This window comes from Lolium rigidum, chromosome 2 (assembly GCF_022539505.1).
Source record: "Lolium rigidum isolate FL_2022 chromosome 2, APGP_CSIRO_Lrig_0.1, whole genome shotgun sequence".
Classification (NCBI taxonomy): domain Eukaryota; kingdom Viridiplantae; phylum Streptophyta; class Magnoliopsida; order Poales; family Poaceae; genus Lolium; species Lolium rigidum.
The window spans coordinates 211,450,474-211,466,197 of NC_061509.1; the positions used below are offsets into that span (position 1 = coordinate 211,450,474).

Here is a 15,724-nt window from a genome sequence, read left to right on the forward strand (position 1 = left end):
ATGGGGGGCATCATATACACCTTTAGATGGCTAGCGGCTGACCAACTGCAGGCACAAGATATTGATGTGACTGGTATGACATTGAGGCGTCCTGTTGATCGTGGCTATCTTATCAATACAGAGGTGCAGCGGGAGGTGTGGGAACGGGTTCTGCGCAACCTGCTCCAAATGGATCCTACAAATTCATCCTTGCTATTGGTGGAGCCACAGTTCAACCGTCCAGGACTGCAGCATGCTACTGACGAACTGGTGTTTGAGGAGTTTGGGTTCAAATCTCTTTGTGTTGCAGACTCTTCCTCCCTTGTCCACCTTTATGAATTATGAGGCTAGTCGCCAGACATCGCTCTTGAAATCCCAATGCAGTCTTGTTGTTGACTGTGGCTTCTCCTTCACCCATGCATGCCCGGTCCTTCAGAACTTTACCCTGAATTATGCTGTGCGGCGCATGGACCTTGGTGGCAAGGCCCTCACGAACTATCTCAAGGAGCTCGTTTCATACCGTTCCCTTAATGTCATGGATGAGACCCTGCTCATTGATGACGCAAAGGAAAAGCTATGCTTTGTGTCCCTTGATGTCCCTTGTGAGCTTCAACTCGCTAGGTCTGCTGCCTCCCTCATCGATCTTGATAAGAACATATTAAACTCTGGCCTTTTATTTTGTTTGCGTAAGGTCGGACTGCAACCAAATTTTAGGTTTAGTTTTTTAGATAAAAGGCACTCAAGTGCCCAACTTTGAATTAACAAAGCCACCAACGGCGAGAACGATACAAAGTGCTGAACCCAGCTTACAGAACGACACCACACACCCACACGAACTACCGAAGAAGCTACAACCGGAAGCACGACCAAAAGGCTCAGCCAAAGCACCTACGAGGACTCGGAGAAGAACAGGAGTCTACAGTGTCGGGCCGGAGCTCACTCGAGAGCGAGCCATTTTCACGCGCGCCTCAACAAAACTCCTCCGTCGCAGAGATGCCACCGGAAGCCGACCACCACCGGGGACCGACCCACGTTGCTCGCAAACCGAAGAGCAGCGCCAAGGAAGCTCGACAAGGGAAGGGCACGGAGCAAGCCTTGCCGAAGATCGCCGAAGAATCACCTCCGTCACAACCTTCGGTGAGCCTCGCGCTGTGGGCTCCAAGACGGTGTCTTTGAAAGTGCATGGAGCCCCCATGTGTGGTTTTGGTAATTAATGACAATCCCTATGGACTAATGTTTGCATTGAGTTATATTTGTAGGAGTTGTCCATAGGCAATTCTTGAACCATATGTTGGCTTCAAGATTGCAATAAGAAGAAATTGATGAAGGATATCAAGTGTCAAGTATGTCTTGAAGATGAAGATGTAGTGAGCCCTCAAGTTACTTCAAGACATCAACATGATGAAGAATGAAGAAATGGTGTGCAAGTTCAAGATGAGCCATCTCGAAGAGATCCTTTGCTTGAGTCTTGCCATCCATATGATGATCATGGATATGTGAAGATGCGCCGAAGAAGAAGCTCTCCCATGGTGGATTATGGGGGAGCAATCCACATGGTGGTCATGGTTATGCGAAGATGCGTCGAAGAAGAAGCTCTCCCATGGTGGTTTATGGGGGAGCAATCTACAAGACTTCGTCAAGCAAGCACAAGCAAGAAATGCGTTCCATCTTGTTGAGGTCAAGATCGTCGTCATCAAGCTCAAGTGGAATGCGCAAGTATAAGGTTTGCTCTTGATAGGGTTTCTTTCTCACCGGTCTCATAGTGTAGTTGGAGACCGGTTTATAGTTTAGTTGCCGCACTATCAAGAGGGCTCTCGAGTGAGTAACTCGATCGTATCGTTCGGAGAGAGCTCAAACCTTTGCATCCTTGCATCATCTTTCTTGGTTGTCATTTGGACCTTATCCATGTGATGTTTTAGAGCTTGTGCTTATTCTCATGACAAGCTCTAGTTCATCGAAACGGATTTCGCATAGATCACTTGTTGCGTTTTCGAGTTTGGTTCATCATCTTTCTTGTTTGTCATTTGGATCTTATCCATGTGATGATTTAGAGCTTGTGCTTATTCTCATGACAAGCTCTAGTTCATCAAGAATGATTTTTGCACGGGCAACTTGTTGCATTTTCGAGATTGGAGGTTTTACCGGTATGTCTTTTTTAGATAGGTCAAACCTTTCATCATTTGTTTCTATCCTCCTTTGTTGGACTATGATGGTTTCCTGCATGATCTTGTAGAGCTTGTTCCTAGCTTCAAAACAAGCCCAAGATCATCAAAATCGGAGTCCGGATGCTAAAGTTATGCCCGTTTTAGTTTTGGTGTTTCATGAGTTTACTTGGGCCGGATATTTCGGAAATATCCGGCCCCCTCGAAATCGACTAAGGACCTGGGGAATTGCTGCTCAGTATAGGGGCCGGATTTTTGGCCGGATTTTGACCAGGTTTTGTCCCTGAGGCCGGATAATCCGCCCCCCGGATAATCCGGCCCTTACTTAGGCCGGATTATCCGGCCCTAGTTTTGCCCAACGGCTCGATTTTCTTGGGGGGTATAAATACCCCCCTTCTTCCTCCTTGGGCTGGGGCTTCTCTCACTCTCTCTCTCCTCCATTGTTGAACTAGAGAAGCTTGCACTATCTCTCAATCCCTCCATGATTCTTGCCCCCATTTGAGGGAAAAGAGAGAGGAGATCTAGATCTACACTTCTACCAATCAAATCCATCTCTTTGTGAGTGGAACTCTCTAGATCTAGATCTTGGTGTTCTTTGTGAATTCCTTTGTTCTTCCTCTCTTATTCCCCCAATAGCTTTTGTAGCTTTGTTGGAATTTGAGAGAGAAGGACTTGAGCATCTTTGTGGTGTTCTTGCCATTGCATTTGGTGCATCGGTTTGACTTCTCCACGGTGATTCGTGGTGGTGAAAACAAGAAGGTTGTTACTCTTGGGTTCTTGGAACCCTAGACGGATTCTACGCCTTTGTGGCGATTTGTTGGGAGCCTCCAATTAAGTTGTGGATGTGTGCCCCAATCTTTGTGTAAGGCCCGGTTTCCGCCTCGAAGGAAATCCCTTAGTGGAACCGTGACCTAGGCCTTTGTGGCGAGGGTCACCGGAGATTTAGGTGAGGCGCCTTCGTGGCGTTCGGTGTGTGGTGTGAGTACCGCATCTTGGGGTGAGGCCTTTGTGGCGTTGGTGTGCATCGAGCAACCACACCTCAAGGTGAGCCTCTTGTGGCGTTCGGGAGCACTAAGCAACCGCACCTCTCCACCGGAGATTAGCACTCGCAAGAGTGTGAACTCCGGGATAAATCATCGTCTCCCGCGTGCCTCGGTTATCTCTATACCCGAGCTCTTTACTTATGCACTTTACCTTGTGATAGCCATCGTGCTTGAAGTTATATATATCTTGCTATCACATACTTGCTTGTATTGCTTAGCATAAGTTGTTGGTACACATAGGTGAACCATTGCTTAGAATAAGTTGTTGGTGCACATAGGTGAACCATAGTTTATAGGCTTTGGGCTTGACAAAGTAAACGCTAGTTTTATTCCGCATTTGTTAAGCCCATCTCGTAAAAGTTTTAAATCGCCTATTCACCCCCCCTCTAGGCGACATCCGTATCCTTTCAATTGGTATCAGAGCAAGGTCTCTCATTCTTAGGCTTCACCGCCTTGAGAGTAAAGATGTCGGTTAGGGGATTAGATCACAATAACTTGTTTATATTTGATGGCACAAATTATGATCTTTGGAAAATTTATGTGCTTAATATTTTGAGGGGTATTTCCTCGAACATGGAGCAATTTCTTGACATGGGTTTTTCTTCTCCTAAGGATCCCCAAAATTTATCTTATGAGGAGAAGAAAAACTCTTGTCTCGATGCTCTTGCTTCTCATGTGTTTTCCATTGTTGTGAGAAATGTAGTTACTTCTTCAATCATGCCTTTTGGGAGCGCTCATGAATTATGGACAAAGCTTCAAGATAAATATGATGTGTCCAATATCATTGAGGATGATTGTTTTGCTTCCACTTCCGGCCGTGATGAGTTCTCATCTTCATCCACTTCACCAAAGTGTGGTAAGACACAAGGTAATGATATGGTGAGTGGTGATGAAAATTGCAATGTTGATATTGAGCTTACTATTGATGATTCTTCATCTCTATCTCATTGCAATGCTTCATCTTTGGACTTAAACACATCTAGCACTAGAAATGATTTACATGCTTGTGTTGGTAGTCCTTGCATATCATGTGTAAGTGGCTTGAATAAATCTCATGATGATATGCTTGATTTGTCTTGTGGCCATGATAAAAATGCTTCTATTTCCTCTAGTTGTTGTGTGGCTAACAATGTAGAGGAAACCAAAGATTCTATTGGTCAAGACAAGATCTTGAAAGGAGCCTCAAGTAACTCCTCATCTTTATCTCACGGTCCTCATATATGCCTTATGGCCAAGGGTTCCACGGTACCTCCTACCATGGAACCTAATATTTCTTGTGGTGATAAGGATGAGGATGAATATGAAGAAGAGGATTGGGTTGTCTCTCTACGCGATAAAGGTGAGAGTGTATTCAAGGTTATTTGCAAAGATAAAATTGCTAGCACTCACTTCTTTGAAATCTTGACTACCGCTATTGAGAGCCAAAAACTTATTTGGATGCATGAGAACACCATTGATAAAAAGGGTGCTCTTGAACGAGAGTATGCCGATGATGTAGCATCACTAAAGAATGATCTTGAAGAAGAACAAGAGACCGTAGCCTCTCTTGAAGAGCAACTTGAAACCCTTGAAGTGTCTCAAAATGAAATAGTTTCTAAACTCACTAAGGAAAGAGACCATGCTAAAGCTCAAGTAAAATTGCTTAAAAAGGAAAATTCCAAAGTTGGTGTTGGTCATGATAAACTTGTTAAGGATCTAGATGATCTAGACAAGGCCCACAAGGCCTTGGAGAGCGAACACTCTATCCTCACCAAGTCCTATGAGCAACTACAAGCTTCATATTTAAAAGAGCATGCTATGTTACCCTCTCTTCTTAATATGTCTTGTGATGATGCTTGTGCTACTAACTCTACTTCTTGTGAAGCATCTATCTTGAAGGAGAATGTTGAGCTAAGGGCTCAACTTGAGTTGCTAACTAGAAATTATGGGAAATTGGAAGAAAATCATGGAAAGCTTTCTAGCTCCCATGAGGATCTTCTAGCTTCTCATGATAGGCTAGAAGTTAGCTCATGAGGCTATCATATCAAAGGAAACACCTTGTGAGCCTCATGTGGATACTAGCACTACTACCCAAAATGCTATATTGCCATGTGCTAGTCCTAGTAATTCATCCACTCATAGTATTGCTAAATCTTGTGATGAATTATCTTCCTTGCCTTGTTGCTCTAACAATGAAGGTTCTACTTCCTCTAGTACTTGTGTTGTTACTAACCATGTAGAGGAAATCAAAGAGCTCAAGGCCCAAGTCACTTCTTTGAAGACCGACTTGGTAAAGAGTCAAGAAGGGAAATGCAAACTTGACACGATGTTAAGTGTGCAACAATCCCCCAATGACAAGAGTGGACTTGGATTCAACTCCAACAACAAGAACAAGTCCAAGAACAACAAGATTAAGAAGGGCCAATTACAAGTCAAAGACCCGGCCAAGATAGTTTGCTTCAAGTGCAAAATTGAAGGGCATCATGTTAGATCTTGCCCTTTGAAGAAGAAGCAAAAAGGGAAGCGGCCTCAAGCTCAAACTCATATTCAACCTCAAGTTGAAGAAATGCCACTTCCCAAGAAGAATCAAGCCAATGCTCCCATTGTGGAGAAATCTAGTGAGAAGAAGGAGAAGAAAAGAACTTGCTACATATGCCGTGAGAAGGGCCACATCTCCTCCTTTTGCACTATTGGTACCTCATCCAACTCTATCTCCATTGATGATGTTTATTCTCTTCGTAAGGATGAGGGTGGCAATGTGTTTGCCAAATATGTTGGTGCTCAAAGTGGTGTCAAGAAAAGAACCATTTGGGTTTCCAAGCCTATTGTGACTAACCTCTTAGGACCCAACTTAGTTGGGGACCAACAATCCAAAACTTGATCAATAGGTGCTTGTTGGAGGGCATTGGAGACTTGGCTACATCATGAAGAATTAAGGGATCTTCATCATTTATATTATCTCAAGCCAAGTCTTGGTTATCTTGCTTCTATCATATGATCAATGTTCCTCCTTGCGGTAACATGTGCTCAACTCATTTATATTGAAAGTTACTCGCCCCTTTGCATGTGTTAGTTTTGTTCCTAACATGTGTTTGTATATGTTGTGCTTCCTACTTGCTTTTATTGAGAAATCAAGTCTATGCATGTTGGGTTGCACACCATGTATTTGTGTTTGTGTTGGAGCCTCTTTGCATCTTGTTGTATCTTATATGGCTCTTATGAGCGATTAATGGACAATCCCATTTTGGGGGAGTGATATTCCTTTGGGAATTTCATGATCCTAAACAATGTGTGTACATGAGGAATATCACTTAGAATTGATATTGTGAGATTATCTAGTCGCTATGTGGTATGTCATCTTCATGAGAAATTCAAATTCTAATGTCCATTAATATCTCTACTTGGATCTTATTTGCCTCTTGTGAAAATAAATTCCTTATCACATTATGGGGGAGTAATAAGCTTTGTGCATATTACAAACCTAGAAAATGTGAACATTTGAGGTTGTGTCACATATAATTGATACCGTAAATTATCTCTCTCCTATGTGGCATGTTTGCTCAAACAAGCTCCAACTTGCTTAAATGGCTTCATTGCAAATATATTTGTGGATCTTATTTGTGAAAAGTTTTTCTTGGCATGGTTTTTCACAACGTGTCCCTCAATACATTTTTGGAAAACCATGTGCTTCAAGTCATACTATTAATTGCTTTGCATGTTGGTATGAATACTATTAATTGCTTTGCATGTTGGTATGAATACTATTAATTGCCTTGCATGTTGGTATGAATAAATGAAGCTATCAAGAAACTATCTTTGCATGATGGTTAACTCTTATCTTTTACCATATGCTTTGTTCGTTGTAAATATGATCTTATGTATACTTACAAACTACCACCGGGAAATATTTCCTAATACCTCTTGTCCTAGGACAATTGGTAATCAATTATGAGGTAGATATTTATTGATCATATCTACATTGGCTCTTGTATTTATATTGCCTTATTTATTTCCATGAATTTGTTATGCTTTGACTCCCATGTGTCTTCCTTGCATCTTATGGATCTAATTTGTCTATTCAATCTTTCTTAGCATTTTTAGTAGATATAGGTAGCGTGATGATCCTAGTTTTGTGCATTTTGTATCCATATTCTAAATCCTAGATAATGCACTAATCTTGGGGGAGCTCTCCTAGATTTGTTATAATGCCTAAACTTCTCTTGATCTTTATCAAAAAATTGGTTTTGGGAGACATAAATTTTCTTTTTGGTACTTTGTGCCATCATAAAAAGTGTCGAGGGTTTGTTTTATTTGTTGGAACCTTGCTCTCTTGGGAGTTGGTTATCTCATTCCTTTGTGCTTAGGTTTAATTAGCTTCTTATAATGAGATAAGTCTTTGGAGTCAATCTTGTGTTGATTTGATTCTTTGATATAATTTGGACAACCACTGTCTCTTGGTTTATTTGGTGTTTTTGTCCAAATTGTATCTTCCTTTGGTTCTTGAAAGTATTGTGCATGCATATTTAATATATGTATATCTTATGGCATGTGTCACTTTCTTTGATCCAATATATAGGGTAAACTCCATCAAATCCTAATTTGGCTAAGATGTGCATGAAATTCAATTTCATATCTATATGCACATAGAATTGTGGAGTTTGTCCTATATGTTGTAGTGTGTCTAACTACTTCGGACCCAATTAGTTTGGGGACATTTTGTACTTACCTTTGTGTTAGGTACAATGGATATGCATTGGATGCTTGTCTCACTCTTGGAAAGAAGTGGTGACTCAATGGTAACTTGAGGCAAGCTAGGATGGTCAACGAACACATATCTACTACATCCACACCAATGCTATCTTGGTAACAAGTATCTTCTCATGCATACTTTTCTTGTATCCAACCTTATGGTTGCATCTTGGCATGAATCTCTTGATTTGCAAATGTTGTGTTTCTTGCAATAGTCTTAATGAAACTTCTTTATTGTGAATGTGAGTAATTTGAGATGAGTGCATTTGTTAGGAAGTATTTTAAATCATGCTCATGATTCATCCATCCCAACTATGCCTATCTAGCAATTTTATTGCATATCAATTCCTCAAGGCTCTCACATGTGCAATATAGATGAAAGTGCAAATTTAGTTACTTCTTTTGGTATCCTCGTTTGTGATACTTGTTGCCTTTCTCAAATGCATCCCAACTATCTTCTATCCCTTGTTGATATTTTTGATGTATTTTATTTGTTTGTGGTTGAAATTCATGAATGTACAATAAGATAAAATTGAGCCTTTGGCCATGCTATTAAGCAAAAATTATTATTGGTATATTGCATGACTTCGTCTTGGATATCATACTATTTTTCTTGCGTATCTATTTTGTGTGTGCATGTTTCTTTGTGGATAAATATCTTTGTGATATTGCCCACTTAGAGAAACTTATACACATAAGAGATGATACATCTCCTTTTGATATCTTATTTATTTATTGCGTGTTGATTGGTCATGCTAAGCAATATAATTCATTGAAGACTATGATGATGCTTTTTGCTCATCCTTGTAATAGTCTTATAATATGCTTTATCATGCCTTTCACGTATCATCTTGGTTGAGCCTTTTATTATGGTGCCTCTTACTTGTTGCTCAACTATTTGTTTGTTGCAAGTGTTTAGCTTACTTTTCTATCTATGATCTATTACAAATGCTTGTGTTTTAAATGAGGGAGTGAGGATTCCATGTTATGCATATTGTATTCAAATGCAACATTTTATTTTATGCATGTACATTGGGGAGCTTCCTCATTTGATTTAGAACACTATCTTGTGGTGATCATTAGAGTTTGATTCACTTGGTATCTTTGGTTTTTTGAATGATATTATGGGAGTGATGATTCCATGTTTGTGCACTTTATACTCCAATGCAAATTGTCTAGTTTTGTGCACAAACCTTGGGGAGCTTCCTCATATTATTTAGAGCAATCTTCTTGATCTTATCATAATATCTATCTTTCTTTTGGTATCCTCTTTGTGGTTCATTTGGTTGCTTGCTTCATTTGTTGAAGCTTCTAGACTTTGTTATCCTTTTGTAATCTTTGATCCTATCTATAGTGTGATTCCTTCCAAATATTCGTCATTGGATATGTGCATTTGATTCCACTCAAATTATGAGAAATGCACACGCTATGGAGGAACTCTCACTATATTGGCCTTCTAAATTTTTCACCCATTTCGGCAATTGGTGCCAATGGGGGAGAAGTTTGGAGGGTTTAAGGGAATTTGGTTATGTCTTTGCTTTGTGCTTAAGCATGTGCCTTTATTGCATTGCATCTTGTTGCTTTGCATAGTTGAATATTTAGAGGAAACTCCACTAGGCTTTGAATGCCAATATATGCAATGAAAGTCAAGATCATTCACACTTGCATATATTATGGGGGAGTTTGCTCTATATATTCAACTTATTTGTTACTTAAATTCCTTATATAAACCCTCTCAAAGAGATTGTCATCAATTACCAAAATGGGGGAGATTGAAAGTGCATGGAGCCCCCATGTGTGGTTTTGGTAATTAATGACAATCCCTATGGACTAATGTTTGCATTGAGTTATATTTGTAGGAGTTGTCCATAGGCAATTCTTGAACCATATGTTGGCTTCAAGATTGCAATAAGAAGAAATTGATGAAGGATATCAAGTGTCAAGTATGTCTTGAAGATGAAGATGTAGTGAGCCCTCAAGTTACTTCAAGACATCAACATGATGAAGAATGAAGAAATGGTGTGCAAGTTCAAGATGAGCCATCTCGAAGAGATCCTTTGCTTGAGTCTTGCCATCCATATGATGATCATGGATATGTGAAGATGCGCCGAAGAAGAAGCTCTCCCATGGTGGATTATGGGGGAGCAATCCACATGGTGGTCATGGTTATGCGAAGATGCGCCGAAGAAGAAGCTCTCCCATGGTGGTTTATGGGGGAGCAATCTACAAGACTTCGTCAAGCAAGCACAAGCAAGAAATGCGTTCCATCTTGTTGAGGTCAAGATCGTCGTCATCAAGCTCAAGTGGAATGCGCAAGTATAAGGTTTGCTCTTGATAGGGTTTCTTTCTCACCGGTCTCATAGTGTAGTTGGAGACCGGTTTATAGTTTAGTTGCCGCACTATCAAGAGGGCTCTCGAGTGAGTAACTCGATCGTATCGTTCGGAGAGAGCTCAAACCTTTGCATCCTTGCATCATCTTTCTTGGTTGTCATTTGGACCTTATCCATGTGATGTTTTAGAGCTTGTGCTTATTCTCATGACAAGCTCTAGTTCATCGAAAACGGATTTCGCATAGATCACTTGTTGCGTTTTCGAGTTTGGTTCATCATCTTTCTTGTTTGTCATTTGGATCTTATCCATGTGATGATTTAGAGCTTGTGCTTATTCTCATGACAAGCTCTAGTTCATCAAGAATGATTTTTGCACGGGCAACTTGTTGCATTTTCGAGATTGGAGGTTTTACCGGTATGTCTTTTTAGATAGGTCAAACCTTTCATCATTTGTTTCTATCCTCCCTTGTTGGACTATGATGGTTTCCTGCATGATCTTGTAGAGCTTGTTCCTAGCTTCAAAACAAGCCCAAGATCATCAAAATCGGAGTCCGGATGCTAAAGTTATGCCCGTTTTAGTTTTGGTGTTTCTGCAGTTTACTTGGGCCGGATATTTCGGAAATATCCGGGCCGGATTATCCGGGCCGGATATTTCGGAAATATCCGGCCCCTCGAAATCGACTAAGGACCCGGGGAATTGCTGCTCAGTATAGGGGCCGGATTTTTGGCCGGATTTTGACCAGGTTTTGTCCCCGAGGCCGGATAATCCGCCCCGGATAATCCGGCCCTTACTTAGGCCGGATTATCCGGCCTAGTTTTGCCCAACGGCTCGATTTTCTTGGGGGGTATAAATACCCCCTTCTTCCTCCTTGGGCTGGGGCTTCTCTCACTCTCTCTCTCCTCCATTGTTGAACTAGAGAAGCTTGCACTATCTCTCAATCCCTCCATGATTCTTGCCCCCATTTGAGGGAAAAGAGAGAGGAGATCTAGATCTACACTTCTACCAATCAAATCCATCTCTTTGTGAGTGGAACTCTCTAGATCTAGATCTTGGTGTTCTTTGTGAATTCCTTTGTTCTTCCTCTCTTATTCCCCCAATAGCTTTTGTAGCTTTGTTGGAATTTGAGAGAGAAGGACTTGAGCATCTTTGTGGTGTTCTTGCCATTGCATTTGGTGCATCGGTTTGACTTCTCCACGGTGATTCGTGGTGGTGAAAACAAGAAGGTTGTTACTCTTGGGTTCTTGGAACCCTAGACGGATTCTACGCCTTTGTGGCGATTTGTTGGGAGCCTCCAATTAAGTTGTGGATGTGTGCCCCAATCTTTGTGTAAGGCCCGGTTTCCGCCTCGAAGGAAATCCCTTAGTGGAACCGTGACCTAGGCCTTTGTGGCGAGGGTCACCGGAGATTTAGGTGAGGCGCCTTCATGGCGTTCGGTGTGTGGTGTGAGTACCGCATCTTGGGGTGAGGCCTTTGTGGCGTTGGTGTGCATCGAGCAACCACACCTCAAGGTGAGCCTCTTGTGGCGTTCGGGAGCACTAAGCAACCGCACCTCTCCACCGGAGATTAGCACTCGCAAGAGTGTGAACTCCGGGATAAATCATCGTCTCCGCGTGCCTCGGTTATCTCTATACCCGAGCTCTTTACTTATGCACTTTACCTTGTGATAGCCATCGTGCTTGAAGTTATATATATCTTGCTATCACATACTTGCTTGTATTGCTTAGCATAAGTTGTTGGTACACATAGGTGAACCATTGCTTAGAATAAGTTGTTGGTGCACATAGGTGAACCATAGTTTATAGGCTTTGGGCTTGACAAAGTAAACGCTAGTTTTATTCCGCATTTGTTAAGCCCATCTCGTAAAAGTTTTAAATCGCCTATTCACCCCCCCCCTCTAGGCGACATCCGTATCCTTTCAGTCTTCAAGAAGAGCACGACACCGGAGTGCCGCCACCGCCCGATCCGAGGATCTTGGGTTTTCACCCGGACGAAGTAGAGGGACGGAGGTTGGCCTCACGGCGCCTTCAACAAGGGAACGCCGTCCGCGGATGCCGCCGTCGTGGCCCGAGGGGCAAAGGTTTCCCCTTGGCAACCTCTCCACCATCTACACCCCACACCACTCGACTCGCCGAGTACCACGTCGCCCCCACGACCATGGCAACGACCAGCACCAGAGCTACTGGCTCGCCCGCCAACCAAATAGCTCCCCCCTTCCAGGGCCGCCGCCCCGGCATCCCAACCCTGCCCGCTGCAGCACCGAGGGAAGCAAGAAACATCGCCGCGAGGTTCGACCAAGAAACCCCAAAGAAAGGCTAGAGAGCCAGCCGCCGGCCACCATGGCCGCCGGGAACCAGATCTGGGGGAGAACTGGGCCTGGCAGGGCCCGGGGCCCCTGCCCCAACCCGCACGCAGGGCGGCCAGGGAGGCCACCCAGCCACGCCTTGCCCTGCTCCATCCCTGAAGGCCTCGCCACCGCCGGCCCGCCCGGCCGTGGCCGCCGAAGTTCGCGCCGCCGTGCTCGACGCCCTGATCCCGCCGCCGACCGAGCTCGTGCCGCCCAGCACCGCAGACACCTCCGCTGGAGCCGCCGCCGCCCTGAGTGCGCCCAGCACACAGAGCCACCACGCCGCCACGCCCCCTGCCAGCGTCGCGCCCCTTCGCGACGAGACCGCCCGCGCCGGCGACACCGCGAGGAGGAGAGAGGTGCCCCGCCGGCGCCCCCGAGCTTCGCCCGGCGGCGCCCTCCTGGCGGCGGCGAAGCGAGGGAAGGGGAGAAGAGCTCGGCGGCCGCGGCGATTTAGGGTTTCGCCCTGGGCCTCGCGGGAGCCCAGGGACGAAACGTTTTCAATTTTAGGTTTAGTTGAAAGTTAAATTGGCACCTTCATCTGGAAAGTTCAGCTAGGAATGTCACCTTTTGTAATTTTAACTGTTGAGAGAAGCAATTTAACCAGATGTGCTGATCTGGTATCGATGTAGCTAAAATGGTAAATGCTGTATCTTCAAAATGTAGAATGGTCATGGTTTTGAAAGCTTCAAACAAATATATCTTAACATCTGTATCCTACTGTACACTATGTAATCACAATCACAAGGTTAAACTATGTTGGGAAAGTATAGTTATAAACAATATCGAGCAAATCGTTTACCGGTTACTTCTCGATCGGCTGGTGATTAGTGATTAATAGGAAAATCGCCTGATAAACCAGTTAATCAGCTTGCCCTTCACTCACCAAGTAGTGATTAATCGCTGAATCAACCGATATTTTGAACACTTATAAATGTTGTCCTCAACCTAAACAGATACCATGACATGTGTTAGTTTCAGTTGCCGGGGGGCATAGGTCATATCTCCCTGGCAAAAGACCAAACATTAAGCAACTGCAAGGTCATCATATTTAGAGTTTGAACTTGACTAGGGCATAGTTGAATGGTCAGATATTTGGTTATGTTCAGTTGAGAAGATATGACGAGCAAAGACAGAGTAGTTATTGAATGCTGGGGTCTGTGATTCTAGCAAGCCAAATTTTAGGAAGGCTTGACTTTCCAAATTTAACCATCGGAGCTCGGTAGGGATATTCTTATTCATTATTAAAGTCGAATAAGAATATCCCTACCGAGCTCCGATGGTTATATATAGACTTACTAGTTGGTTAATTGGCTGAATACGCATGTGGATGTCCGGTCATCTGTCCTAGCATGGGCTCTGTCTTTTTGAATCCTTTCTTGTGTGAGGAAATGTGCATACCATCATGTCATTGTGTTTTCAACCACCTTTTAACCGTCTCGTTGATCAGTTGCTCAAACACTACCTCGGTCTATTAGTTGCTCCGATCTCTGAACAGCATGGTCTGCAATTATTTCAGGTTATCTCTTAAAGAGAACCCTTTTAGATGTTCATACATTCTCCCTGATGGAATAATGTACAAGAAAGGGTTTGTTAAAGACTTGGATGAAGCACGTCGATACTGTTCTCTGCCTGTTGAAGGAGAATCAGATAGAATACATGGTGATACTGACATAAACAAGTTCGATGATCGGAAAAAAGGCTGAATTAAGTCAAAATGTAACATCCTGTGTTTTTTATGCATGTCAAATGTTACTTGGTGCCATCTAATGAAATTTTTATTCGGCAGGAATTTGTTTTGACCAATGAGAGGTTCCTTGTCCCGGAGATGCTTTTTCATCCAATTGATCTGGGTTAGTGTCGCTTCTAACAGTTTCATATATTTTCTTCATCTGTACTCCACTCCTGATAATCTGATATATGCGACAACATACCCTTGTGCTAACTAACCTTCCTGGCTCCAGAAATGATGATAACCTAATTTTACATTCTCGTCCTTCATGAAAATGATTTCTCAACCAGACATATCAGATATTACCTTTCTGATGCTAGATAACTATCTATGGTTCAAAAAAGTAAAAACACAGAGTCTACGGCCACAGCCTAACAGGAACTACAGCCACATTGGTTTCTCAAAATTTCTGGACAGCAAAATACTATGTGTGGAGATTAAATCAGTCAGTCTTTTTTAACCTTTTATTTTCTTATTTTCTGTTTATTTCGGGAAATCATTACCACCAGGATAGTTGTACATCCTTCTGTTTCCACCTTCTCCACTCAATAAAGCCTTAGTGCCTTTTGGATCAGGTGTCTAGATTTGTTCTATTACCACAAAGAAAAGGCAGCACCTGTAGCAAATTTAAGCTCAATGATTTTAGGATAACTCTGGCACTAAGCTGCAGAAAATCCATTGACCTATTGCTTCATATCTTCATTAATTCCTCTTCTGCCTGGTGAATAACTTTCTTACCACTTTTTCTTTCTTCAAGTGGTACATGTCTTCCTTACCCCATTCTCTTTTGCAAGGGTAAGAAACTGGAGTTACTAATGTTTTGTTTGTAGGTATGGATCAAGCTGGCCTTGCTGAGTGTATAGTTCGTGCTGTGCAAGCCTGCCATCCATATATTCAACCAGTGCTTTTTGAAAGGTATCAGTAATGCTGGCATCTGAGCCTATGTTAATATTTGATTGTATGACTCTTGTTCACATGTGTTGGATTGTTTCCAGCATTATCTTGACAGGCACGTTGTTCCCTCGCTTTGCTGAAAGACTGTAAGTTGTTTCGTTAGCATATGATTATCTCCCATTGCACCGAGTTCACCTAGATCATGTTATTTGTGTCAACAGGCAAAGAGAACTTCGACCTATTGTGCCTGAGGAGTATCAGGTGAAGATAATTCCTCAAGAGAAGTATGTAGCTCTCTTTGCCTCTGTCTCTCTCCCAATCTCTCTTGCTCGCTCTCGCTCGTGCATGGACGCTATACTAATGTTTTGCTACTTTGTCTAGCCCAATTCTTGGTGCCTGGAGAGGAGGATCTATCTTGGCGTCCAGCCCTGATTTTGAATCGATGTGTGTCACGAAATCAGAGTACGAGGAAATGGGATCAGAATGCTGTCGTCGAAGATTTTGTCACTGA

General features: G+C 42.8%; 1 pseudogene; it reads left to right on the top strand.

Moving 5' to 3' along the window:
* Positions 1 to 15,724, top strand: LOC124690527 (annotated as a pseudogene).